At 45.3% G+C, this 25,633-nt stretch overlaps 15 non-coding genes and 8 pseudogenes across 15 annotated transcripts; 20 read left to right on the forward strand and 3 right to left on the reverse strand.

Annotated features, from left to right (window-relative positions):
* The first annotated feature begins 519 nt into the window (after positions 1-519).
* LOC142997643 (5S ribosomal RNA) lies at positions 520-638 on the forward strand. The gene has a single exon (XR_012962359.1). It is a non-coding gene; the product is annotated as a 5S ribosomal RNA (ribosomal RNA).
* Positions 639-879: 241 nt separating this feature from the next.
* Positions 880-998, forward strand: LOC142997893 (5S ribosomal RNA). The gene has a single exon (XR_012962598.1). It is a non-coding gene; the product is annotated as a 5S ribosomal RNA (ribosomal RNA).
* Positions 999-1,461: 463 nt separating this feature from the next.
* On the forward strand, positions 1,462-1,580 carry LOC142997561 (5S ribosomal RNA). The gene has a single exon (XR_012962281.1). It is a non-coding gene; the product is annotated as a 5S ribosomal RNA (ribosomal RNA).
* Positions 1,581-1,824: 244 nt separating this feature from the next.
* On the forward strand, positions 1,825-1,943 carry LOC142998820 (5S ribosomal RNA). The gene has a single exon (XR_012963111.1). It is a non-coding gene; the product is annotated as a 5S ribosomal RNA (ribosomal RNA).
* Positions 1,944-2,388: 445 nt separating this feature from the next.
* LOC142997911 (5S ribosomal RNA) lies at positions 2,389-2,507 on the forward strand. The gene has a single exon (XR_012962615.1). It is a non-coding gene; the product is annotated as a 5S ribosomal RNA (ribosomal RNA).
* Positions 2,508-2,952: 445 nt separating this feature from the next.
* On the forward strand, positions 2,953-3,071 carry LOC142998901 (5S ribosomal RNA). The gene has a single exon (XR_012963187.1). It is a non-coding gene; the product is annotated as a 5S ribosomal RNA (ribosomal RNA).
* Positions 3,072-3,316: 245 nt separating this feature from the next.
* Positions 3,317-3,435, forward strand: LOC142998213 (5S ribosomal RNA; annotated as a pseudogene).
* A 245-nt stretch (positions 3,436-3,680) lies between these two features.
* On the forward strand, positions 3,681-3,799 carry LOC142997858 (5S ribosomal RNA). The gene has a single exon (XR_012962565.1). It is a non-coding gene; the product is annotated as a 5S ribosomal RNA (ribosomal RNA).
* A 445-nt stretch (positions 3,800-4,244) lies between these two features.
* On the forward strand, positions 4,245-4,363 carry LOC142997544 (5S ribosomal RNA). Its single transcript, XR_012962265.1, has one exon. It is a non-coding gene; the product is annotated as a 5S ribosomal RNA (ribosomal RNA).
* Positions 4,364-4,607: 244 nt separating this feature from the next.
* On the forward strand, positions 4,608-4,726 carry LOC142998287 (5S ribosomal RNA; annotated as a pseudogene).
* A 245-nt stretch (positions 4,727-4,971) lies between these two features.
* On the forward strand, positions 4,972-5,090 carry LOC142998309 (5S ribosomal RNA; annotated as a pseudogene).
* Positions 5,091-5,331: 241 nt separating this feature from the next.
* LOC142997107 (5S ribosomal RNA) lies at positions 5,332-5,450 on the forward strand. The gene has a single exon (XR_012961845.1). It is a non-coding gene; the product is annotated as a 5S ribosomal RNA (ribosomal RNA).
* A 244-nt stretch (positions 5,451-5,694) lies between these two features.
* On the forward strand, positions 5,695-5,812 carry LOC142998006 (5S ribosomal RNA; annotated as a pseudogene).
* A 245-nt stretch (positions 5,813-6,057) lies between these two features.
* Positions 6,058-6,176, forward strand: LOC142998294 (5S ribosomal RNA; annotated as a pseudogene).
* Positions 6,177-6,419: 243 nt separating this feature from the next.
* On the forward strand, positions 6,420-6,538 carry LOC142998361 (5S ribosomal RNA; annotated as a pseudogene).
* A 243-nt stretch (positions 6,539-6,781) lies between these two features.
* Positions 6,782-6,900, forward strand: LOC142998262 (5S ribosomal RNA; annotated as a pseudogene).
* Positions 6,901-7,141: 241 nt separating this feature from the next.
* On the forward strand, positions 7,142-7,260 carry LOC142997323 (5S ribosomal RNA). The gene has a single exon (XR_012962053.1). It is a non-coding gene; the product is annotated as a 5S ribosomal RNA (ribosomal RNA).
* Positions 7,261-7,505: 245 nt separating this feature from the next.
* Positions 7,506-7,624, forward strand: LOC142997069 (5S ribosomal RNA). Its single transcript, XR_012961808.1, has one exon. It is a non-coding gene; the product is annotated as a 5S ribosomal RNA (ribosomal RNA).
* A 460-nt stretch (positions 7,625-8,084) lies between these two features.
* Positions 8,085-8,203, forward strand: LOC142997613 (5S ribosomal RNA). The gene has a single exon (XR_012962329.1). It is a non-coding gene; the product is annotated as a 5S ribosomal RNA (ribosomal RNA).
* Positions 8,204-8,665: 462 nt separating this feature from the next.
* Positions 8,666-8,784, forward strand: LOC142997934 (5S ribosomal RNA). Its single transcript, XR_012962636.1, has one exon. It is a non-coding gene; the product is annotated as a 5S ribosomal RNA (ribosomal RNA).
* A 603-nt stretch (positions 8,785-9,387) lies between these two features.
* LOC142997132 (5S ribosomal RNA) lies at positions 9,388-9,506 on the reverse strand. The gene has a single exon (XR_012961868.1). It is a non-coding gene; the product is annotated as a 5S ribosomal RNA (ribosomal RNA).
* A 13,374-nt stretch (positions 9,507-22,880) lies between these two features.
* Positions 22,881-22,999, reverse strand: LOC142998362 (5S ribosomal RNA; annotated as a pseudogene).
* A 394-nt stretch (positions 23,000-23,393) lies between these two features.
* Positions 23,394-23,512, reverse strand: LOC142997778 (5S ribosomal RNA). The gene has a single exon (XR_012962487.1). It is a non-coding gene; the product is annotated as a 5S ribosomal RNA (ribosomal RNA).
* Positions 23,513-25,633: the final 2,121 nt, after the last annotated feature.

The following is a 25,633-nucleotide window of genomic DNA, read 5'->3' on the forward strand; positions in this document are numbered from 1 at the left end:
ATAGGTCAAGGGTGAGGGGTGATGGGTGAAGGAAGAAAAAAAAAAAAAAAAGATGTGATGAATGGTGTTATGGATTGTTGGAAATAATTTGATTTGATTTGAAATGACTTGTATTTACTTGTGTAAAATGTATTTGTAAAAATATTTATTTTTTGATAATAAAAGAGAAAAAAAAAAACATGCCCGATCTCGTCTGATCTCGGAAACTAAGCAGCGTCGGGCCAGGTTAGTACTTGGATGGGAGACCGCCTGGGAATACCCGGTGCAGTAAGCATTTTGGCCCTCTGAGCAGCAGGCCTCACCTGGTCCTCCTCCCTCATGTTTCACTCCCTCTGTCAACACGCAATTTCCCTCGGGAGAATAAAGTTGTATCTTATCTTATCTGAAATGTTAGTGTTCTTCTGATGAAGGCATCATGTAAATTGTGATATACATGAACTTGAGTGTAGTCATGCGTACACGGTGACTTGAACTGGGTCTGTCTCACCTATAAAGAGCCTCTGTGTGGCTCCTCTCCTCGTTTACGGCCATACCACTCTGAACACGCCTGATCTCGTCTGATCTCGGAAGCTAAGCAGCATCGGGCCAGGTTAGTACTTGGATGGGACACCGCCTGGGAATACCCGGTGCCGTAAGCATTTTGGCCCTCTGAGCAGCAGGCCTCACCTGGTCCTCCTCCCTCATGTTTCACTCCCTCTGTCAACACGCAATTTCCCTCGGGAGAATAAAGTTGTATCTTATCTTATCTGAAATGTGTGTTTATGATGAAGGCATCATGTCAATTGTGATATACAAGAACTTGAGTGTAGTCATGTGTACACGGTGACTTGAACTGGGTCTGTCTCACCTATAAAGAGCCTCTGTGTGGCTGCTCTCCTCGTTTACGGCCATACTACTCTGAACACGCCTGATCTCGTCTGATCTCGGAAGCTAAGCAGCGTCGGGCCAGGTTTGTACTTGGATGGGAGACCACCTGGGAATACCCGGTGCAGTAAGCATTTTGGCCCTCTGAGCAGCAGGCCTCACCTGGTCATCCTCCCTCATGTTTCACTCCCTCTGTCAACACCCAATGTCCCTCAGGAAAATAAAGTTGTATCTTATCTTATCTTATATGAATGCATACATTCAGAAAATGAGTATTGCACATGGGCATAATATGAGATGATTGAATGCACATGAGGAGTGAAGTACACGAGCCACTGTGTGACGATGATGATGATGATGATGATGATGATGATGAGGATGAAAGTGAGCGCCAGAGATGTAAGTGGTCCCTCTGTATGTTCTATGTGATGATTATCAGTTTCATTAGGTAAGACTTCATTATCCAGAAATGTGTGTTTCTGATGAAGGCATCATGTAAATTGTGATATACATGAACTTGAGTGTAGTCATGTGTACATGGTGACTTGAACTGGGTCTGTCTCACCTATAAAGAGCCTTTGTGTGGCTGCTCTCCTCGTTTACGGCCATACCACTCTGAACACGCCCGATCTCGTCTGATCTCCGAAGCTAATCAGCGTCGGGCCAGGTTAGTACTTGGATGGGAGACCGCCTGGGAATACCCGGTGCCGTAAGCATTTTGGCCCTCTGAGCAGCAGGCCTCACCTGGTCCTCCTCCCTCATGTTTCACTCCCTCTGTGAACACGCAATTTCCCTCTGGAGAACAAAGTTGTATCATATTTATCTGAAATGTTAGTGTTCTTCTGATGAAGGCATCATGTAAATTGTGATATACATGAACTTGAGTGTAGTCATGCGTACACGGTGACTTGAACTGGGTCTGTCTCACCTATAAAGAGCCTCTGTGTGGCTGATCTCCTCGTTTACGGCCATACCACTCTGAACACGCCTGATCTCGTCTGATCTCGGAAGCTAAGCAGCGTCGGGCCAGGTTAGTACTTGGATGGGAGACCGCCTGGGAATACCCGGTGCCGTAAGCATTTTGGCCCTCTGAGCAGCAGGCCTCACCTGGTCCTCCTCCCTCATGTTTCACTCCCTCTGTCAACACCCAATGTCCCTCAGGAAAATAAAGTTGTATCTTATCTTATCTTATATGAAAGCATACATTCAGAAAATGAGTATTGCACATGGGCATAATATGAGATGATTGAATGCACATGAGGAGTGAAGTACACGAGCCACTGTGTGACAATGATGATGATGATGATAAAAGTGAGCGTCAGAGATGTTAGTGGTCCCTCTGTATGTTCTATGTGATGATTATCAGTTTCATTAGGTAAGACTTCATTATCCAGAAATGTGTGTTTCTGATGAAGGCATCATGTAAATTGTGATATACATGAACTTGAGTGTAGTCATGTGTACATGGTGACTTGAACTGGGTCTGTCTCACCTAAAAAGAGCCTCTGTGTGGCTGCTCTTCTCGTTTACGGCCATACCACTCTGAACACGCCTGATCTCGTCTGATCTCGGAAGCTCAGCAGCGTCGGGCCAGGTTAGTACTTGGATGGGAGACCGCCTGGGAATACCCGGTGCAGTAAGCATTTTGGCCCTCTGAGCAGCAGGCCTCACCTGGTCCTCCTCCCTCATGTTTCACTCCCTCTGTGAACACACAATTTCCCTCGGGAGAATAAAGTTGTATCTTATCTTATCTTATATGAAATCATACATTCAGAAAATGAGTATTGCACATGGGCATAATATGAGATCATTGAATGCACATGAGAAGTGAAGTACACGAGCCACTGTGTGACGATGATGATGATGAGGATGAAAGTGAGCGTCAGAGATGTAAGTGGTCCCTCTGTATGTTCTATGTGATGATTATCAGTTTCATTAGGTAAGACTTCATTATCCAGAAATGTGTGTTTCTGGTGAAGGCATCATGTAAATTGTGATATACATGAACTTGAGTGTAGTCATGTGTACACGGTGACTTGAACTGGGTCTGTCTCACCTATAAAGAGCCTCTGTGTGGCTGCTCTCCTCGTTTACGGCCATACCACTCTGAACACGCCCGATCTCGTCTGATCTCGGAAGCTAATCAGCGTCGGGCCAGGTTAGTACTTGGATGGGAGACCGCCTGGGAATACCCGGTGCCGTAAGCATTTTGGCCCTCTGAGCAGCAGGCCTCACCTGGTCCTCCTCCCTCATGTTTCACTCCCTCTGTCAACACGCAATTTCCCTCGGGAGAATAAAGTTGTATCTTATCTTATCTGAAATGTTAGTGTTCTTCTGATGAAGGCATCATGTAAATTGTGATATACATGAACTTGAGTGTAGTCATGTGTACACGGTGACTTGAACTGGGTCTGTCTCACCTATAAAGAGCCTCTGTGTGGCTGCTCTCCTCGTTTACGGCCATACCACTCTGAACAAGCCCGATCTTGTCTGATCTCGGAAGCTAAGCAGCGTCCGGCCAGCTTAGTACTTGGATGGGAGACCGCCTGGGAATACCCGGTGCCGTAAGCATTTTGGCCCTCTGAGCAGCAGGCCTCACCTGGTCCTCCTCCCTCATGTTTCACTCCCTCTGTCAACACGCAATTTCCCTCGGGAGAATGGAGTTGTATCTTATCTTATCTGAAATGTAAGTGTTCTTCTGATGAAGGCATCATGTAAATTGTGATATACATGAACTTGAGTGTAGTCATGTGTACACGGTGACTTGAACTGGGTCTGTCTCACCTATAAAGAGCCTCTGTGTGGCTGGTGTCCTCGTTTATGGCCATACCACTCTGAACACGCAGGATCTCTTCTGATCTCGAAAGCTAAGCAGTGTCGGGCCAGGTTAGTACTTGGATGGGAGACCGCCTGGGAATACCCGGTGCCGTAAGCATTTTGGCCCTCTGAGCAGCAGGCCTCACCTGGTCCTCCTCCCTCACGTTCTACTCCCTCTGTGAACACGCAATTTCCCTCGGGAGAATAAAGTTGTATCTTATCTTATCTTATATGAAAGCATACATTCAGAAAATGAGTATTGCACATGCGCATAATATGAGATCATTGAATGCACATGAGAAGTGAAGTACACGAGCCACTGTGTGACGATGATGATGATGAGGATGAAAGTGAGCGTCAGAGATGTAAGTGGTCCCTCTGTATGTTCTATGTGATGATTATCAGTTTCATTAGGTTAGACTTCATTATCCAGAAATGTGTGTTTCTGGTGAAGGCATCATGTAAATTGTGATATACATGAACTTGAGTGTAGTTATGTGTACACGGTGACTTGAACTGGGTCTGTCTCACCTATAAAGAGCCTCTGTGTGGCTGCTCTACTCGTTTACGGCCATACCACTCTGAACACGCCCGATCTCGTCTGATCTCGGAAGCTAATCAGCGTCGGGCCAGTTCAGTACTTGGATGGGAGACCGCCTGGGAATACCCGGTGCTGTAAGCATTTTGGCCCTCTGAGCAGCAGGCCTCACCTGGTCCTCCTCCCTCATGTTTCACTCCCTCTGTCAACACGCAATTTCCCTCGGAGAATAAAGTTGAATCTTATCTTATCTGAAATGTTAGTGTTCTTCTAATGAAGGCATCATGTAAATTGTGATATACATGAACTTGAGTGTAGTCATGTGTACACGGTGACTTGAACTGGGTCTGTCTCAACTATAAAGAGCCTCTGTGTGGCTGCTCTCCTCGTTTACGGCCATACCACTCTGAACACGCCCAATCTGATCTGATCTCTGAAGCTAATCAGCGTCGGGCCAGGTTAGTACTTGGATGGGAGACCGCCTGGGAATACCCGGTGCAGTAAGCATTTTGGCCCTCTGAGCAGCAGGCCTCACCTGGTCCTCCTCCCTCATGTTTCACTCCCTCTGTCAACACGCAATTGCCCTCGGGAGAATACAGTTGTATCTTATCTTATCTGAAATGTTAGTGTTCTTCTGATGAAGGCATCATGTAAATTGTGATATACATGAACTTGAGTGTAGTCATGTGTACACGGTGACTTGAACTGCGTCTGTCTCACCTATAAAGAGCCTCTGTGTGGCTGCTCTCCTCGTTTACGTCCATACGACTCTGAACACGCCTGATCTCGTCTGATCTCGGAAGCTTATCAGCGTCGGGCCAGGTTAGTACTTGGATGGGAGACCGCCTGGGAATACCCGGTGCCGTAAGTATTTTGGCCCTCTGAGCAGCAGGCCTCACCTGGTCCTCCTCCCTCATGTTTCACTCCCTCTGTCAACACGCAATTTCCCTCGGGAGAATAAAGTTGTATCTTATCTTATCTGAAATGTGTGCTTATGATGAAGGCATCATGTCCATTGTGATATACATGAACTTGAGTGTAGTCATGTGTACACGGTGACTTGAACTGGGTCTGTCTCACCTATAAAGAGCCTCTGTGTGGCTGCTCTACTCGTTTACGGCCATACCACTCTGAACACGCCCGATCTCGTCTGATCTCGGAAGCTAATCAGCGTCGGGCCAGGTTAGTACTTGGATGGGAGACCGCCTGGGAATACCCGGTGCTGTAAGCATTTTGGCCCTCTGAGCAGCAGGCCTCACCTGGTCCTCCTCCCTCATGTTTCACTCCCTCTGTCAACACGCAATTTCCCTCGGAGAATAAAGTTGTATCTTATCTGATCTGAAATGTTAGTGTTCTTCTAATGAAGGCATCATGTAAATTGTGATATACATGAACTTGAGTGTAGTCATGTGTACACGGTGACTTGAACTGGGTCTGTCTCAACTATAAAGAGCCTCTGTGTGGCTGCTCTCCTCGTTTACGGCCATACCACTCTGAACACGCCCGATCTCGTCTGATCTCGGAAGCTAATCAGCATCGGGCCAGGTTAGTACTTGGATGGGAGACCGCCTGGGATTCCCGGTGCCGTAAGCATTTTGGCCCTCTGAGCAGCAGGCCTCACCTGGTCCTCCTCCCTCATGTTTCACTCCCTCTGTCAACACGCAATTTCCCTCGGGAGAATAAAGTTGTATCTTATCTTATCTGAAATGTTAGTGTTCTTCTGATAAAGGCGTCATGTAAATTGTGATATACATGAACTTGAGTGTAGTCATGTGTACACGGTGACTTGAACTGGGTCTGTCTCACCTATAAAGAGCCTCTGTGTGGCTGTTCTCCTCGTTTACGGCCATACCACTCTGAACAAGCCCGATCTTGTCTGATCTTGGAAGCTAAGCAGCGTCGGGCCAGCTTAGTACTTGGATGGGAGACCGCCTGGCAATACCCGGTGCCGTAAGCATTTTGGCCCTCTGAGCAGCAGGCCTCACCTGGTCCTCCTCCCTCATGTTTCACTCCCCCGGCCACAGCAATTTCCCTCGGGAGAATGGAGTTGTATCTTATCTTATCTGAAATGTTAGTGTTCTTCTGATGAAGGCATAATGTAAATTGTGATATACATGAACTTGAGTGTAGTCATGCGTACACGGTGACTTGAACTGGGTCTGTCTCACCTATAAAGAGCCTCTGTGTGGCTGCTCTCCTCGTTTACGTCCATACCACTCTGAACAAGCCCGATCTTGTCTGATCTCGGAAGCTAAGCTGCGTCCGGCCAGCTTAGTACTTGGATGGGAGACCGCCTGGGAATACCCGGTGCCGTAAGCATTTTGGCCCTCTGAGCAGCAGGCCTCACCTGGTCGTCCTCCCTCATGTTTCACTCCCCCGGCCACAGCAATTTCCCTCGGGAGAATGGAGTTGTATCTTATCTTATCTGAAATGTTAGTGTTCTTCTGATGAAGGCATCATGTAAATTGTGATATACATGAACTTGAGTGTAGTCATGCGTACACGGTGACTTGAACTGGGTCTGTCTCACCTATAAAGAGCCTCTGTGTGGCTGCTCTCCTCGTTTACAGCCATACCACTCTGAACACGCCCAATCTTATCTGATCTCTGAAGCTAATCAGCGTCGGGCCAGGTTAGTACTTGGATGGGAGACCGCCTGGGAATACCCGGTGCCGTAAGCATTTTGGCCCTCTGAGCAGCAGGCCTCACCTGGTCCTCCTCCCTCATGTTTCACTCCCTCTGTCAACACGCAATTGCCCTCGGGAGAATACAGTTGTATCTTATCTTATCTGAAATGTGTGCTTATGATGAAGGCATCATGTCAATTGTGATATACATGAACTTGAGTGTAGTCATGTGTACACGGTGACTTGAACTGGGTCTGTCTCACTTATAAAGAGCCTCTGTGTGGCTGCTCTCCTCGTTTACGGCCATACTGCTCTGAACACGCCCGATCTCGTCTGATCTCGGAAGCTAATCAGCGTCGGGCCAGGTTAGTACTTGGATGGGAGACCGCCTGGGAATACCCGGTGCCGTAAGCATTTTGGCCCTCTGAGCAGCAGGCCTCACCTGGTCCTCCTCCCTCATGTTTCACTCCCTCTGTCAACACGCAATTTCCCTCGGGAGAATAAAGTTGTATCTTATCTTATCTGAAATGTTAGTGTTCTTCTGATGAAGGCATCATGTAAATTGTGATATACATGAACTTGAGTGTAGTCATGCTTACACGGTGACTTGAACTGGGTCTGTCTCACCTATAAAGAGCCTCTGTGTGGCTGCTCTCCTCGTTTACGGCCATACCACTCTGAACACGCCTGATCTCGTCTGATCTCGGAAGCTAAGCAGCGTCGGGCCAGGTTAGTACTTGGATGGGAGACCGCCTGGGAATACCCGGTGCCGTAAGCGTTTTGGCCCTCTGAGCAGCAAGCCTCACCTGGTCCTCCTCCCTCATGTTTCACTCCCTCTGTCAACACCCAATGTCCCTCAGGAGAATAAAGTTGTATCTTATCTTATCTTATATGGAAGCATACATTCAGAAAATGAGTATTGCACATGGGCATAATATGAGATGATTGAATGCACATGAGGAGTGAAGTACACGAGCCACTGTGTGACGATGATGATGATGATGATGATGATGATGAGGATAAAAGTGAGCGCCAGAGATGTAAGTGGTCCCTCTGTATGTTCTATGTGATGATTATCAGTTTCATTAGGTAAGACTTCATTATCCAGAAATGTGTGTTTCTGATAAAGGCATCATGTAAATTGTGATATACATGAACTTGAGTGTAGTCATGTGTACACGGTGACTTGAACTGGGTCTGTCTCACCTATAAAGAGGCTCTGAGTGGCTGCTTTCCTCGTTTACGGCCATACCACTCTGAACACGCCCGATCTTGTCTGATCTCGGAAGCTAAGCAGCGTCGGGCCAGGTTAGTACTTGGATGGGAGACCGCCTGGGAATACCCGGTGCAGTAAGCATTTTGGCCCTCTGAGCAGCAGGCCTCACCTGGTCCTCCTCCCTCATGTTTCACTCCCTCTGTCAACACCCAATGTCCCTCGGGAGAATAAAGTTGTATCTTATCTTATCTTATATGAAATCATACATTCATAAATGAGTATTGCACATGGGCATAATATGAGATGATTGAATGCACATGAGGAGTGAAGTACACGAGCCACTGTGTGACGATGATGATGATGATGATGATGATGATGAGAAGGATGAAAGTGAGCGCCAGAGATGTAAGTGGTCCCTCTGTATGTTCTATGTGATGATTATCAGTTTCATTAGGTAAGACTTCATTATCCAGAAATGTGTGTTTCTGATGAAGGCATCATGTAAATTGTGATATACATGAACTTGAGTGTAGTCATGTGTACACGGTGACTTGAACTGGGTCTGTCTCACCTACAAAGAGCCTCTGTGTGGCTTCTCTCCTCGATTACGTCCATACCACTCTGAACACGCCCGATCTCGTCTGATCTCGGAAGCTAATCAGCTTCGGGCCAGGTTAGTACTTGGATGGGAGACCGCCTGGGAATACCTGGTGCCGTAAGCATTTTGGCACTCTGAGCAGCAGGCCTCACCTGGTCCTCCTCCCTCATGTTTCACTCCCTCTGTGAACACGCAATTTCCCTCGGGAGAATAAAGTTGTTTCTTATCTTTTCTGAAATGTTAGTGTTCTTCTTATGAAGGCATCATGTAAACGAGGAGAGCAGCCACACAGAGGCTCTTTATAGGTGAGACAGACCCAGTTCAAGTCACCGTGTACACATGACTACACTCAAGTTCATGTATATCACAATTTACATGATGCCTTCATCAGAAACACACATTTCTGGATAATGAAGTCTTACCTAATGAAACTGATAATCATCACATAGAACATAAAGAGGGACCACTAACATCTCTGACGCTCACTTTCATCATCATCATCATCATCATCATCATCGTCACGCAGTGGCTCGTGTACTTCACTTCTCATATGCATTCAATCTTCTCATATTTTGACCATGTGCAATACTCATTATCTGAATGTATGCTATCATATAAGATAAGATAAGATACAACTTTATTCTCCCGAGGGAAATTGCGTTTTGACAGAGGGAGTGAAGCATGAGGGAGGAGGACCAGGTGAGGCCTGATGCTCAGAAGGCTAAAATGCGTACGGCACCAGGTATTCCCAGGTGGTCTCCCATCCAAGTACTAACCTGGCCCGACGCTGCTTAGCTTCCGAGATCAGACGAGATCGGGCGTGTTCAGAGTGGTATGGCCGCAAACGAGGAGAGCAGCCACACAGAGGCTCTTTATAGGTGAGACAGACCAGGTACAAGTCACCGTGTACACATGACTACACTCAAGTTCATGTATATCACAATTTACATGACGCCTTCATCAGAAACACACATTTCTGGATAATGAAGTCTTACCTAATGAAACTAATAATCACATAGAACATACAGAGGGACCACTAACAACTCTGACGCTCACTTTCATCATCATCATCATCATCGTCACACAGTGGCTCGTGTACTTCACTTCTCATGTGCATTCATTCTTCATATATTATGACCATGTACAATACTCATTTTCTGAATGTATTGTGACGCCTACCTGTGCCCCTTCAGGCTCGGCCCTGCCAGTGCACGGGTAGAGGCTGAACCTGAGCCTGAGTGCTTAATCGTCTGCACCTGTGTTAGGGTGGGGGCCTATATAAAGGGTGCTGTCTCTCTCATCTGTTGCTCTTCTTTACCTACTGACGCATTCATGCACGCACCCCCATGCAACATCTAAGATTACCTTGGTTATTCACACACTCATGCACGACCTCTAACATTACTTTTGTCATACTCCTATTTTTGATTGATTGATTGCTACAAAGAGTAATACATTCTTATTAGTCTTTTGTCTTGTCCCTCATTATGTGACGGTAAATGAGTCTGCCGTGACATAATTTGGGGGCTCGTCTGGGAACGCCTGTTGAAAAACCTGGATCAGGGACTTTCATGAGTTCAGGTGAGAACGTCTGTCTGCTTGCATTGGCTATTAGTTCTTTTCGTGCAGTCTCTGGCGTAGGAAGAGTGCTCCAGCTGGGCTTTGCCTTTCCTTAGGAGCACTGTTTATTGTTTTACCTTTGTTGTTTTAGTTTGTTATTTTTGAGACAATCCTGGTCCGAAGTTGTCATAACTTCTGTCAGGGGCACGCTTCGTACAGCTTGTCTGTAGCGAGCTCAGCGTTAACCAGTCGCCCCAAGGCCGGCACATCTCAGAAGAGCTAGCTAGGACAGGTAGCTTCTTGGGCTAGGTATTCAGGGACGCCAGTAGACTGCTTTATTAGACACACCTTGTCAGTGGGAATTAGCGCTGGCAAACGGACGATTTCACCTGGATGCATGGGAATATTTTGGTTTGTGCTTGCGAAGGTAGTGAGTGCTTGTTGATTGTTTGAACTTTAATGTTCTTGGTGTTTAGCTAAGCTAAAGCTTGGTAAACAATTAGCTGTTTGTAGATTTGTGTCTACTTGGTTCTGGTTATTGGCTGTCAGTTCATTTATGTGGTGCACGGCTTAGTGTATCACAGTCTGTTTGCCATTGTGGAGAACTAGTGGCCTAGCCTGTCATTTTCTTTGTGCAAAAAAATAAATAAAATAAAATAAAATTAGATTTTGTTTTTGTAGCTGCTAGTGGCCGCTTGGTAGCCCATTGCTGTGCACTAGAGGGTAGCTTGTGCTTCCTTAAACACCTATTGTGGCAGAATATGTAGCACATGGATATTTTGTGTGAACTGGGCATAGTGTTTGTACTGGCTAGTGAGTTTGACTGAGTTAAAATGGCAACCCCTGAAAGTTTTGTTGACGAGCCGTCTTTGGAGGTGTTGTCTAGTTTAACCAAGGTGCAACTCTGTACAGTGGCTGAGCATTATGACCTTGACAACTCAAGAAAAAAGCTTGAAAGAGACATTGTTTCAGTCTGTAAGAAGCCAGCTTGTACTTAAAGGAGTGTTGGAATCGGAAGCTGCTCCGTCAGACCGGTTGGAACTTGAGAAATTGAAGGCTGAGAAAGAGGTTAGGGTTCTTAAAGAGAAAGAGCTTGACTCAAAAAGGAAACTCGAATATGAGCTCGAGTTGAAGCGGATGGAGAATGAGGAGCGTGAGCATGGCCGAGAGCATGCTTTGAACATGATGAAGCTTGAGCTCGACTTGAAACAGCTGCCACCTCAGCCCACTTCTCCTGTCCATCCACAACCTGGTTTTGATATCACTAAGAATATTTGCCTTGTTCCACCCTTTATAGAAAAAGATGTTGAGAAATATTTTTCTCATTTTGAGAGAGTGGCGACCAAATGGCGACCAAATGAAATGGCCCAACGAGGTGTGGCCTCTGTTGCTACAATGTGTGTTTACAGGGAAGGCGCAGGAGGTGTTCTCTGCCCTAAGCTTAGAACAGGCTATGCAGTATGAGGATTTGAAAACCTCATCCTCCAAGCCTATGAGCTTGTCCCTGAGGCGTATCGACAAAGGTTCAGGAAGACGGAACAGCAAACGTTTGTAGAGTTTGCACGTGAGAAGGAGCATCTGTTTGATAGGTGGTGCTGTTCACAAAAAGCAGATTCCAGGGAAGACATACGACAACTTGTACTCGTAGAGGATTTCATGAATTGTCTCCCTGAGTCTGTGGCTGTCCACCTGTCTGAACAGGAAGTACAAAAGTTAAACGAGGCTGCTGTTCTTGCCGATAAGTTTGTGCTTACGCATAAGCGTGTACCTGGTAGTGGCTGCGTAAGCCATCAGAACAGAACACGACACCCTTAAGTATCAGCAACAGTCTGGAGGTGGAAATGATGCTCCGCGCTCATCTCCCCCTGTTAATTCTAGCCATCCTCCTACTAACAACACAGAGGTAATTTGCAACTATTGCAAGAAGGTTGGCCATATGAAATATGACTGTGTGGACCTTCGAAAGAGGAAAGAGAAAGAAAAGGCCAAGAGTTTTGGCCTGGTGGCTTCCTGTGGAAGCGCCCTGTCTTCTTGGAATGGTACTCTGAGTGTTGGACCTGTGGTTGCTCCTAAACAAGATAGATGTAGGGTCGACGCCGATTACACTCCCTTTGTCACCAAAGGCTCTGTGTCTTTGCCTGATGGACATTGTAGTGTGCCAGTACGCATACTAAGACACTGGGGCAGCTCAGTCTTTTATGCTGGCTGGTGTTTTGCCTTTGTCTGACAGTACTTCCACCGGAACACATGTTCTAGTCAAGGGTTTTGAAATGACTCCTGTTCAGGTGCCGTTGCATCGAGTTTGCCTCTCTTCGAAACTGGTCAAAGGTGATGTGGTGGTGGGAGTTCGGCAATATCTCCCTGTACCAGGTATTTCATTCATCTTGGGCAATGACTTAGCTCGGGGGAAGGTTTGGGGTAACACCGAGGCCGTCTCGCCACCCGCTGTCTTGGATTCGGTGCCTGAAGTACCACCAAAACCTGATGAGTGCTCACGGCGGCATCCTGATGTGTTTCCTAGTTGTGCTGTCACCCGTGCCATGGTAAAACGTGGCCTTGATTCTGATTTGGTGTCTCTAAACGACACTTTTCTCACTAAACCTGATGTTGCAAGTAGTGGTTCCTCACACTCACCTGTAGGGGAGCTAGGAACTACCAGCACTAACTTTGATGACTCCAATGGAGGAGGTGATGACTCAAATGTTGAGACCAAGACTGTGAAAGTAGTCCCTCCTTTGGGAGTGAGTAATGGTGAGTCCACAGTCACCATTTTGAGTTTGAATGAGCTTGAGCGCTGTTCTTTGCCTGATTTGTTCAAGATTTCACGTGAAGAATTGATTAGAGAGCAGTTAGTTGACTCTTCTCTTACATCTTTATTTGTGTTAGCATCTCAAGAGAAGCCTGAGGATGAATCCTCCTACTTTGTGCAAGATGGCTTGTTGTGTAGAAAGTATGTGTTCAAGAAAGAGACTTTTTCCAACTCTTTTGTACAGGTCGTAGTTCCTTGTAAGTTCAGGAAGGTGGCGCTAGACCTAGCTCACAAGGAGGTCGCTGGACACACTGGGGTGCGGAAGACTTATGACCGATTGTGCGTCGGTTTTGTTGGCCTAAGTTCAGGAAAGATGTTTCCTTGTATATAAAATCATGTCATGTGTGCCAGTTAACCGGAAAACCTTATTTTTCTTCTGTACCAGATGTACCTGTTGGGTTAATTGCCACCACGCCTCTAGGGGGCTCTACTGATCCAGACCATGTGGTTTCTTCGGTTGGTAATAGTTCTGAAAGTCTGGGTGCGGTCAGTGAGGAGTCCAGTGAGGTAGTGAGAGGTCCATCACAAGCGATGGTGGAGGGTCGTCTGCGAAATTCTGAGTTCCTAGCAGAGGTACCTTTGCATATTTCCCATATCATTGGTTTGATTAAGTCTTGTCCTGCTCTGTTCCCTGATGTCCCTACCCGTACATCTGCGATTGAACATGATATTGACGTTGGCGGAGCTTTGCCAATTAAACAACATGCCTATCGTGTCAATCCTAGGAAGAGGGAATTGTTGCAGAAGAAAGTGGACTATCTGTTAGCCCATAATCTCGCTGAGCCTAGCTTTAGTGCATGGAGTTCACCCTGTTTGTTATTGAACAAACCAGATGGGACCTTTCGTTTCTGCACTGACTATCGTAGACTTAATTCAGTCACCAAGCCAGACTGCTATCCATTACCCCGATGTGATGATTGTATAGACCGTGTTGGCTCAGCCAAATTTGTGAGCAAATTTGACCTTCTAAAAGGATATTGGCAGGTCCCTTTAACAGCCAGGGCTAAGGAATTATCTGCTTTCGTTACATCTGATAGTTTCCTGCAGTACCGCGTGATGCCATTTGGGGTCAAAAATGCTCCCGCCACTTTTCAGAGGCTCATCAACCGGATCTTGGCAGGTATGCAAGGTTGTGATGCCTACCTTGATGATGTTGTTCTGTATAGTACCAACTGGACCCATCATTTAGACCTGATCAGAGCTCTTTACTCGTCTTGCTGCCGCTAACCTCACTATAAACCTTGCCAAGTGTGAGTTTGGCAAGGCTAGTGTTACTTATCTTGGTAAGATAGTTGGTGGAGGACAAGTTCGACCTGTAGGAGCCAAGATTGAAGCAATATGCAACTTTACCATACCGGAGAACCGCCGGGAACTCCGGAGGTTTCTTGGTATGGCAGGTTACTATAGGGCCTTTTGTAAGAACTTTTCTTCTGTCGTTACACCTTTGACAAACCTCCTTAGCCCTAAAGTTCTATTTCATTGGTCTCCCAGATGTCAAGAAGCGTTTGACAATGTCAAGCTTTTGCTTGCTTCTTCCCCTGTGCTATCTGCTCCAAACTTTGACCGTCCTTTCAGTGTGGCTGTTGATGCCAGTGAGAGTGGCGCTGGTGCAGTTCTGTTACAGCTAGGATCAGATGGGGTAGAACACCCGGTAGGATATTTCTCAAAGAAATTTAATCGCCATCAGCAAGTCTAGTCCACCATGGAGAGAGAAGCGCTAGCTTTAATCCTGACCTCAAACACTTTGAGGTCTACTTGGGCTCATCTTAGAGTCCAATAGACATTTTCACTGACCACAACCCATTGGTCTTTATCAATCGTATGCAAAACCAGAATCGGCGCATTATGCGTTGGAGCTTAATTCTCCAACAGTATCCTTTAAACATTCAACATATCAGAGGCAAGGACAACATTGTGGCAGATGCGTTGTCCAGAGTCTAAAGGAGTTTTTGTCTGTCCCCACTGTGGTGTGGTAGAAATCTGTAGTATGTGTGTTTGTGTTACATTTCCCTCGTCCTAGGGGCCCCAGGATGAAAGAAAATGTGGCACACAGGAGGTCTTACTTTTAGTTTAGTTTGTTTGTTTGAGGTTTACTTATAGCAAACCTCTTAGTGAGGGTGGTGTGACGCCTACCTGCGCCCCTTCAGGCTCGGCCCTGCCAGTGCACGGGTAGAGGATGAACCTGAGCCTGAGCGCTTAATCGTCTGCACCTGTGTTAGGGTGGGGGCCTATATAAAGGGTGCTGTCTCTCTCATCTGTCGCTCTTCTTTACCTACTGACGCTTTCATGCACGCACCCCCATGCAACATCTAAGATTACCTTGGTTATTCACAAACTCATGCACGACCTCTAACATTACTTTTGTCATACTCCTATTTTTGATTAATTGATTGCTACAAAGAGTAATACATTCTTACTATTTGAACAGGATCGGGCTTGTTTTTGTTTTTTTTCTTTTATTTTCAAAAAATAAATATTTTTACAAATACATTTTACACAAGTAAATACAAGTCATTTCAAATCAAATCATTTCCAACAATCCATAACACCATTCATCACATCTTTTTTTTTTTTTTCCTTCACCCCTCACCCTTGACCTATTGACATTTGCACCCCGCCCTGATTTCCACACACAAATAGACAGTTATCTTCCAGCACCTTTTGTTTGAAATTCTTGTCCCCACCATCCCACAGCAGACTCGCATTCCTTTTCATAAAGTTACAGAAAAATCTCCAGATGTTCACTTTTTTGTCCTCGAAATGTGAATAGTTTCTCTGAAGTCTGATGACATGTTTGGCATAACTCAGAATGTAATTGATAAGCCATTTGTTCACCCCTGCTTTCCTTTCCTTATACCCAAATAGAAAAAATCTCTCCCAATTTTCCTTTCCCGTGATTGTGACTCCACATTTTTGAAAGCATTGGTGCAGTTTCTCAAAAAACACTTAACTCCTTACATTCAAAAATAAAGTGCCTAAATGTCTCCACTTCCACCCCACATATATCACAAACCTTGCTGTTGTGTCTATTTATCTGGTTTAGCACCAAATTGACAAATATTCTATTGTGTCTGAGCATGAAATTTGAATCAAAGCACTCTGATGAAATGAACTTCACATTTAGATCTGACCAAATGTGCTCCCTCTGAAGTCCATGGAACTGCCTTAGTCATATTTCCTCAGCTGCCGCTTTCTTCTTTTCCTTTCCCAAAAAGACTCTATATAGTATCTTGGAGTTAACTGATTGTATGTCATGCTCTTTCCCTTCTTGGATGAGGGAGAAACTGCCCAACTCCAGAGCCTCCTCCCCTTCACCAGCGCCACCCAGCTACGAGGTAACTCCTCTAAAATTATCTGGCATAGTCTTTTGATCTCTATTGGTCTTACTTTCCCTAATCTTCCCCTGACCTCCTGGATCACCTCCTCCTGCAGAAATCCACCACCTCTTTGGATAAAGTGCTTCACCTGATTTAAACCTAGTTCCTCCAAGTACCTCCCTGAAAATACCTTCCCCTGACACCTTATTGCCGGATTTCTGAAAACTGGTTGGTGTAACACCTGCTCCGCAGTCTCACATCTAAACTTTAAATCCCCCAGTAAAATATTCCACGCTTCAAGTATTTCCCCTGTAAATGCATTTACTTGTGCTCTTTCCCTTTGCTCCGTTTCCCTACATAGAATAAACACTCTATTATCCCACCCCCGTAGGCAAGAGTCGAGACACTTCTGCCACGCGTAAATCTTTGCGTTTCCCATAAATTTCCCTAACAGTCGAATCCTTGCACTAAGCTTTTTACTTTTCAGGTCCACCAATTTCAAACCGCCCTCCTTCTGCCCATTGATGAGCACCTTCCTGGCTATCAAATGTTGTTTTTTATTCCAGATGAAAGCACTCATCATGTCATTCAGCTTTCCTATCACCCTGTCCGGCATTTCACAGACTCTTAGCGCATACTGACACTTGGACAGGAGGAGGGCGTTAGTTACTATCACTTTACCCCTTAGATTCAATTTCCTCCCGGACCAGAAATCCAATCGCATTTTGATTTTTCCCTCTATTTCACCCCACGTTTGTTTTGTTGCTGCATCTCGATTCTTACCTACGTATACACCCAAAACCTTCACCATTTCATTTCTCTTTACAAAATTCCATTTATTTACACAGTCGAAACCATCACCAAAGCCCATTAGCTCGGTTTTTTCCCCATTGATTTTGGCCCCAGATGCCCTCTCATAGCACTCTACATGCTGCAGAACCCTGTCTACACTCCTCTCATCCCTAACCGTAATACTTATGTCATCTGCGTACTGGTAGATTTTCGTGTCCGTTTTATCTTCCATTTCAATCCCCAAAATCCCTGGGTCCCTCCTAATGAGGGCAGACAAGGGTTCTGCCGCTACGGAGTATAACATAGCTGAAAGCGGGCATCCTTGCCTGATTGACCTCTCCAGAGCGAAGCTCTCAGTCAACCTCCCGTTTATTTTCACCCTACTGATGGCATTCCTATATATTGACCTAATCCATTTAGTGAAACCTTCCCCGAAACCCATCTTTTCCAGTGTTTTAAACAAAAAATCATGATCCACCCTATCAAACGCCTTCTCTAAATCAACCCCTATGTACAGCCCTCCCTTCTGATTCATTTTGTCAAAGATGTCCTGGATCGATAAGATGATGTCACTAATGTCTCTCCCTACCACACCATAACACTGACAGGGATTCACCACTGTGCCTATCACCTCCAATCTGTTTGCCAGGATTTTAGTCAGTATTTTACAATCTGTATTTAGCAGACTAATTGGCCTATAATTCCCCAAATCACCTTTGTCACCCTTATTTTTATACACCACTCGGATTAACCCTGTGAAGAAGTCCCCAGATGCTTTCCCCTCCCGCTCCATGCATTGAAAGATTCTCAGGAGAATTGGCTTCATCACCTGTTTAAAGGTGATGTAAAATTCCCCCGATAACCCATCCAGCCCTGGACTTTTGTTCTTATTCAAACCTTTTCTTGCTCTTTCCAATTCTTCCTCTGTTATGTTTTTATCACAGTCTGCTCTGTCCTCTTCCCCTAATTTTTTTTCTATCCCTTCAAAAACCCTGTGGTATGTACAGTTTACCTCCATCTTTGAAAAAAGTGTTTTAAAATGTTTATGAGCCACCTCCAGCATTTCCTCTGTCTTCTCCATTGTCTTCCCCTCTTCATTTTTCAGGTTTTGCAGATGAGCTTTCTTTTGCTGTCTTTTTTCAAGCCCTAAAAAGACACTTGTATTCTTTTCCCCTTCTAAAATGTCCTTCATCCTCGATCTGATAGCTGCCCCTCTGCTCCGTTTCTTCTCAAGCTCATCTAATTGTTTTCTCAGCATGAGATATTTTAGATTGTTGAAGTTTTCCTCTGCAATCGACCTTTCCATCTCTTTATTAATCTGGTCTCTTAAACTATACTCAGTCCTTCTTTCCTTCTCCATTTTATTTTTACAATAGTTTATTGTCACTTTTTTGATGTGCAATTTCACCTCTTCCCACCACTCCCCCATATTTATACAACCCTCTCCCTGCAGTTCTCTTTTTCTTTCTTTCAGTAGATTTTCAACTTTCTCCCTATATTTTTCATCCAGCAAAACACTGTTATTTAAACACCATAACCCTCCACCTTTGTGCTCTTTCTCCCCCAGCTCCACCCATAACCTTGCATGATCGCTAAACCCTGTGAACTCATACCAGCATTTTGAAATCTTTTTTTCCAGCCCAGATGCTAATAGACATAAGTCAATCCTGGACTGTTTAAGTTTCCCCAGAACCGTCTGTCATCTGGAAAAGCCCCTTTCTCCCATATTGCGCACCCTCCACAGATCTACCAGGTTGAAATAGTCAAAAAGCTCATTTAGCGATTTCCTACTTACATCACTTTTGTATGTATTGTTGCTTGATATATCCAACCTCGTAAGTGCACAGTTAAAATCCCCCACTACACAAATGTTCCCTCCCAAATGCGGTTTTAGTTGATCAAAGAAAATTCCACGCTTGTTGTCCTCATTCAGTGCATAAATATTCAAAAGTTTGTAAAGCACATTCCTGTAAATAAATTCAATACCAATCACCCTTCCCTCATCATCCTTCACTATTTCCTTAACATTTTTTATCTTATCTCCTTTAGCAATAATAGCGACTCCAGCTCATCCATTTACACCGTTGTTTGCCCAAACTTTTCCAGCCCATGTATCCCTCAGATAGCTTCTCCACTCCCTTGTCCACTTAGTCTCTTGTACACAGAGGATGTCAAAAGTATCCACCCTTAAAACATCTCTCATCTTGTTAATACATCTTAAGCCGTTTGTGTTTTGCGATAGTATTTTTAACATTGTAAATACATAGAGATAAATCAGGCCCATCATCTTTATGCTACAGTTCACGTCTTACTTTTTCCTCTTTTTGATCCCCTTGCCTTCAGCATCCATTGCAGTCTTCTCTTCCCCAGCTCCTGGCTGTTTCCGAGGTCCATATCAGCCTCCGAGTTCCCCGACTCTTGAGACCCCGTCAAGCATATCTCTGAGTCTGATTCTGGGGGCCGCTGAAGCTAAACAATTTTCACCTTCCTCTCCTTTCTCTCCGATGTATCCACACTCTGTCCCTCTGCTGCGTCTCCATGTCCCGACACCTCAGCTGTCGATCCTCTCACCACCATTCCTTGCTCTCCATCCGACTCCAGTATGTCTCTTCCTTTCTCCGCTTCCCACTCCGCACGATCCTTCTCGGTCTCCTCCCTCTCAGAGATATTCTCTCTCGATTCTTCCTGCTCCTCACGTTGATTTCCTCCCGTCCCTGGAGCATGATCAATGTCCTCACAAACACATCCGCTGCTCTCCTTTTTGCAGCTCTGGCATTTGTTCCCTCTGCCCATGCACTCCCTTGCATAGTGCCCCTGCTCTCCACATTTTCTACAAAGGAAATCTGGACAGTCGCTCAGGATATGACCAGTCTGTATGCACTGTCTGCACACTTTCACCTGTTTGTCGTGTAAAACTCTGAAGAACTCTGCTCCAAAAGCCGTCTCAAACTTGGTCGAATATGGGAGTGATTGGACCGTCTCTGTGAATTTAACTTTCACGTATCTTGTTCCGTCAGCAAATCTAGTTCCCGGCCACATTCTCCTGATGATCGGGGATACTGCACTCACTCCCAAACTGTTCAGCTTGGCCAGAATGAGGCTGTCCGTGAAATACGCCGGCAGCCCCAGAAACGAGACCACCAGCTCATCATTACATAACTCCTTGGACATGATCGCGGTCTGTCCAATTTTTATGCCGTCCAAAAGTCTTTCTTTCCCCTTCGGGTGATTCATTGTGATCTCGTATTTATTTCTGCCCGTGTACCGGCAGGCGATGATTTTCCCACAAGTGTCTTGTGTAGGGGCAAATACCAGTTCGCAAGCATTAAATTGTGAGGCCTACCACACAGGTCAAAACCTTAGCCACATGGCCTCCATGTGGCCTGAAGATAAGCAGGATCCTTTGTCTCAGGACAGAACTACAAAACTACATCACCCACTGTACCTGGGGTCAACCCCTTTTCACATCTTATCAGTGGGGAGCTATAAAAGGTTTGATTTGTCCCCAAGACTTTCTCTCTGTGCTACTGCTCGACTGCTGAAGACGTCAAGAGAGATCTCTCTCTCCCTGAACAAAGGCCCAAACTTTGTTTCAGTGAACACCTTTTTCCTCTCTCTAAACCCGTGGAGATCCCCCCCTTTGGTTGCTCGACCTGAATCCTGATTACACCCGAGGAAAGAAGCGTTTCCTCCTGTTTTCTTCCAATTCCCCATCGACCAACTACCAGGCCTTCCCTGGATCTTCAACACAATGGACTGCTCGACTACCTCTACGGTGAATTACCACACAGACGTAATTCCACCAAGTAAGGCTTAGACGTCTGGGCAGACAAAGAGTTAGGAAGTGATATTATGTGCATTAGATATAGGATACCATGTGTTCTTAACTAAGCTTAATATTACAAGTGTGTTCTTTAATTTTTCCTCGGTGTTAATCAACACCGATTGCATGTGCGCCGTTCTCTCTCTCTTTCTCTCTCTCTCTCAATCCTTTGTTCTGGTAAACTGCTAATGTGCTACACCGGCGTGTGTCTGTGATGTTGTGTATTGTAAGCCTTGCTTTGAGCCTCTCAGCCTGCCTCACAAGTTACCTGATTCAAGACTGTCTCTACCCCATCTTCTGCCGTGTCGAGGGGCGGAGCACGCACGCACGCACGCACGCACCAGCACACACCCACATATAGGGAAGCTAGGAAGAAAGCCACCATCTTGGGACCCCTCCCATTCACATGTGTTTAGCCGCCATTGCTACATAGCCTGTTTCTAAGCTGGATCCCGCCATCTTAGTTTGATCCAGATCCTACTAGTGGGCGCGTTATAACTCCACCACTTCCTGTACATCATTCCCTCCCACACACACTCGCGCACACACACACACACACACACACACACTCCAGTTTTGTCTTCCTTGCATTCAAATCTGTTGCCTGAACTTCTTGACATTGTTTATGTTTTCTGATTTGTTCTATTGATGGTAATGACCTTAGTTATTATTGTGAGTAAATAAATCTTTTCATATTTTCACAAGAAGTGTCTGAAATTGTTTGCTCTGAATGTCTATGATTATCAGCCTCTACGCGCGTCAAGTCTCACCCTTCTAGATTGATTTCGAGCGCAAAACTAATCTTTAAATTATTCCCGTTTTATTAATTTATTAATTAATCTGATCATTTTAATTGATAATTAAGACTTATGGTGAATCTTTAAGGTTAGGTCAATTATCTGCTATCTTGGTTCCCTGTGCCAACAAACAGGGTGGTGCCCCGAGGACATTCATCTATTAAAGTTATTAATGTTATTTATTTTATTTTTATTTTATTTTATTTCATTTTTGATAGCAATCTTTGATAACGCAATATCACCCACACTTGTATTGCCTGGATCAGCTCCATTGCGGTCACTTTATCTTCTCCAATCAGCTCCAGGGCCAGCGTTAAATTTTGCTGAAACACTTCAGCTTTATCCTTAATAATCTGTATCTCTTCCTCTCTGATGATCTCTCTCTCCTGCCCTATTCCTCCTTCCGCATTTTCGGCCACGTCAGGAGCCGTCACCGCACGTGTGTCCTCCATTTCTCCTGTCATATTCTGACCGTCCACCGTCTTTCACCATCGGCTCTTTTGCCTGGAACGTCTGGTCCGGGCCCGGTGCAGCGACTCTGGCTCCCTTTCCTCTGGTTCTCACCACACTTGGAGCACAGTATAAACTATTTACCATCCAGAAAACACAAACCAAACAGACAAAAAACTTAAAGTGTCCCCCAGACTGTCGAAACTGCTGGGGGTGGATCCAAAAACCCAGCTATCAAAGAAACGAAAAATCTTTATAGGTGAGACAGACCAGGTTCAAGTCACCGTGTACACATGACTGCAATCATGTATATCACAATTTACATGATGCCTTCATCAGAAACACACATTTCTGGATAATGAAGTCCTACTTAATGAAACTGATAATCATCACATAGAACATAAAGAGGGACCACTAACATCTCTGACGCTCACTTTCATCATCGTCATCATCATCATCATCGTCACACAGTGGCTCATGTACTTCACTTCTCATGTGCATTCAATCTTCTCATATTATGACCATGTGCAATACTCATTTTCTGAATGTATGATTTCATATAAGATAAGATAAGATGCAACTTTATTCTCCCGAGGGAAATTGCGTGTTCACAGAGGGAGTAAAACATGAGGGAGGAGGACCAGGTGAGGCCTGCTGCTCAGAGGGCCAAAATGCTTACGGCACAGGGTATTCCCAGGCAGTCTCCCATCCAAGTATTAACCTGGCACGACGCTGCTTAGCTTCCGAGATCGGACGAGATCAGGTGTGTTCAGATTGGTATGGACGTAAACGAGGAGAGCAGCCACACAGAGGCTCTTTATAGGTGAGACAGAGCCGGATTCCTTCTCAACCGAAATGTATCCCAGCTTTTTCATGTCAAATCAATATTTACATTTTAGCCACAGATCTTTTGTTATTTGTTTTCCTCCACTGCACAGATGGATTCCTTCAATTAAATGTGAGTCCATTCTAAGGCACCTTGTGTTTGAAAGGTAGAAGTTACTTTGAAGTTCTCAGTAGTTATTTACCATTTTACATCTCCTGAAATGTTTTGGTAACTTTGTAAAGCTGTGCAGCATTGAATGAAGTGTAAAAAGTAAAAAGCCACTGATCTACAGCAGCAATCATATTCCTGAAATTGGACTGAAGGAGAAACATCTCCCCCTGCTGCTCAGAGGGCCAAAATGCTTACAGCACCGGGTATTCCCAGGCGGTCTCCCATCCAAGTACTAACCTGGCACGACGCTGCTTAGCTTCCGAGATCAGACGAGATCAGGCGTGTTCAGAGTGGTATGGCCGCAAACGAGGGGAGCAGCCACACAGAGGCTCTTTATCGGTGAGACTACCCGGTTAAAGTCACCGTGTATGTTGCACACTTGAAGAAAGTAACACTCTCAACGGTGTGCTGGGAAAAGTTTTTTCGTTTAATCCAAAGTTTCCACAATACAGCTCACTTCACAATTCACATCTCCCTCCTGCCGTTCTCAGTGGCTGCTTCTTCTCTGTCTCACCGTCATGCAACTGCATTATATCCCAGTACTACAGCGCCACTTCTGGCCAAAACATGCAACAACATCGTAACAAAAGAAAATAAAAGGCCACAACTTAATGGAAAGGGACCAAAGAAAAGACAAAATGGAGGGTATGCCACACTCTCCCCTGCTTAACTAAATGTCGTCCCGACATTTCCCGTCTCAGTTCATCCTGTTTTAGACAATTTGATCACTTCCAGGTTAGAGTCCATTATTCAAGACACATATCTAATGACAGATTTCACATCACACTTATCTCCCCTTAATGTCATGTGTTAAACAGAGGAAGTCATTGTGCACTATGAAAACCATCTATTTACTCCGCTGTGTTCATGGGCAGCTTGTCTTGACTGGAATAGGCGTGACCTTTGACCTGTAGCGAAATCACATAGAATCTCGCACTTCACATATACTAATAACTCTTTTCTTCATATCGTTTCGTTATTAGAGTCTCTTTACAGTTAGTCTTTTCAACCATACTTCTGTAAATACAATATCTTACAACCACCATTTCCTCTTCAGTTATATTTGTGCGATTCTAAATGTGAGAACTGACTTTGTGTGGGCCTATATAAACTAAAAGTATTTTTTTCTTTTAAACAACACATTAACATTTTCCATCCATCATATGACTTTGACATGAACTGACAAATTGTATTCATCTTAAAACTGGATGGCTTGAACTTACAACTCTAAAATGGATCATATAATCTCATAACTTTAATTCAATTAACTGTGGGCTGCCCCAACCTATCATATGTGAGTGTTTTGGGTGCAGGTCTATTTCTGAAAGGATATCGTCTCGCAGGTGGTGAAGATGATGGATACTCTTCTCCCTCATTGCTTGCGGTCTCCAGCTCAGCATCTTCTATATCCTCACTCAGGCCTGCTGTCACAGTCACTTCATTTTCCAGTCCAGTCCTTATCTGTTCTTCTTGCTCTCTGTCCGTGTCTGATGTCCACAGGGTCTGTTCTCCCATCACATCGTCTCCCTCAGGTGCTGGTGTTGCAGCCCGTGGCTGGAACTCTGTAGCCTCTGGTCTGAGGTTGCTTCTGGTTTGTGCTGCGGAGTCTCCTTGGGGCCATCTGGACATGCATCGCCAGTCATCCTCTTCAGAGTCAGATGAACACTCGGGTTCTGCATTCTGTTTTGTAGGTGTCTTTTTCTCTTTGTGTGGTCTCTCACCTCTTTTCTTTTCAGGCTTGTGTGACTCAACTGGCAGGAAGTCACAGGGGAGCAGCAGATTTCGATGAAGCACTCTGGTGCGGCCCTGGCTATCCTCTGGTTGTACTTCATAAACTGGACTTTCTGGGTGTTTTCTCTTGACCACTACATGGACTTTGTCTTCCCAGAATGACCTGAGTTTTCCGGGTCCACCTCTTTCAGTCAAGTTCCTAATGAGAACTCTGCAGCCAGGATACAGCTCTGCACCTTGAACCTTCCGGTCATACAGGTTTTTCCCCCTCTCTCCGCTTGCCTTGCCTTGGAGGCTAACTGGTACGCCTCCTCCATCCTCTGTTTCCATTTCTCGGCGTAGTCATCATGAGATGCACTGCCATCACTGTGAGGGATACTGAACATGATGTCAATAGGCAATCTGGGGTTACGACCAAAGAGCAGGTCCCCTGACACTGCCACTGATCTTCTTCTCTCTGGACAATCCCTGCCCCCTTATCTCCAGGCCTGCACGCCCAACTCCACCGGCCCCTTGGTTGTCGGACTCGGTGCGCACTCAGAGACGGAGCTTGAGAGCGGCTGAGCGCAAATGGAGGAACGGCAAACTCCTGGAGGACCTTTATGCCTTCCAATCGCTACTTTCCTCTTTCTCCTCCTCTTTCTCTGCAGCTAAAGCTGCCTTCTTCTGCACGAAAATTCAAACCTCTGCTTCCAAC

Source organism: Genypterus blacodes, unplaced genomic scaffold, assembly GCF_046128005.1.
Source record: "Genypterus blacodes isolate CSIRO-AG114 ecotype Tasmania unplaced genomic scaffold, CSIRO-AGI_Gbla_v1 ptg000039l_1, whole genome shotgun sequence".
Classification (NCBI taxonomy): Eukaryota; Metazoa; Chordata; class Actinopteri; order Ophidiiformes; family Ophidiidae; genus Genypterus; species Genypterus blacodes.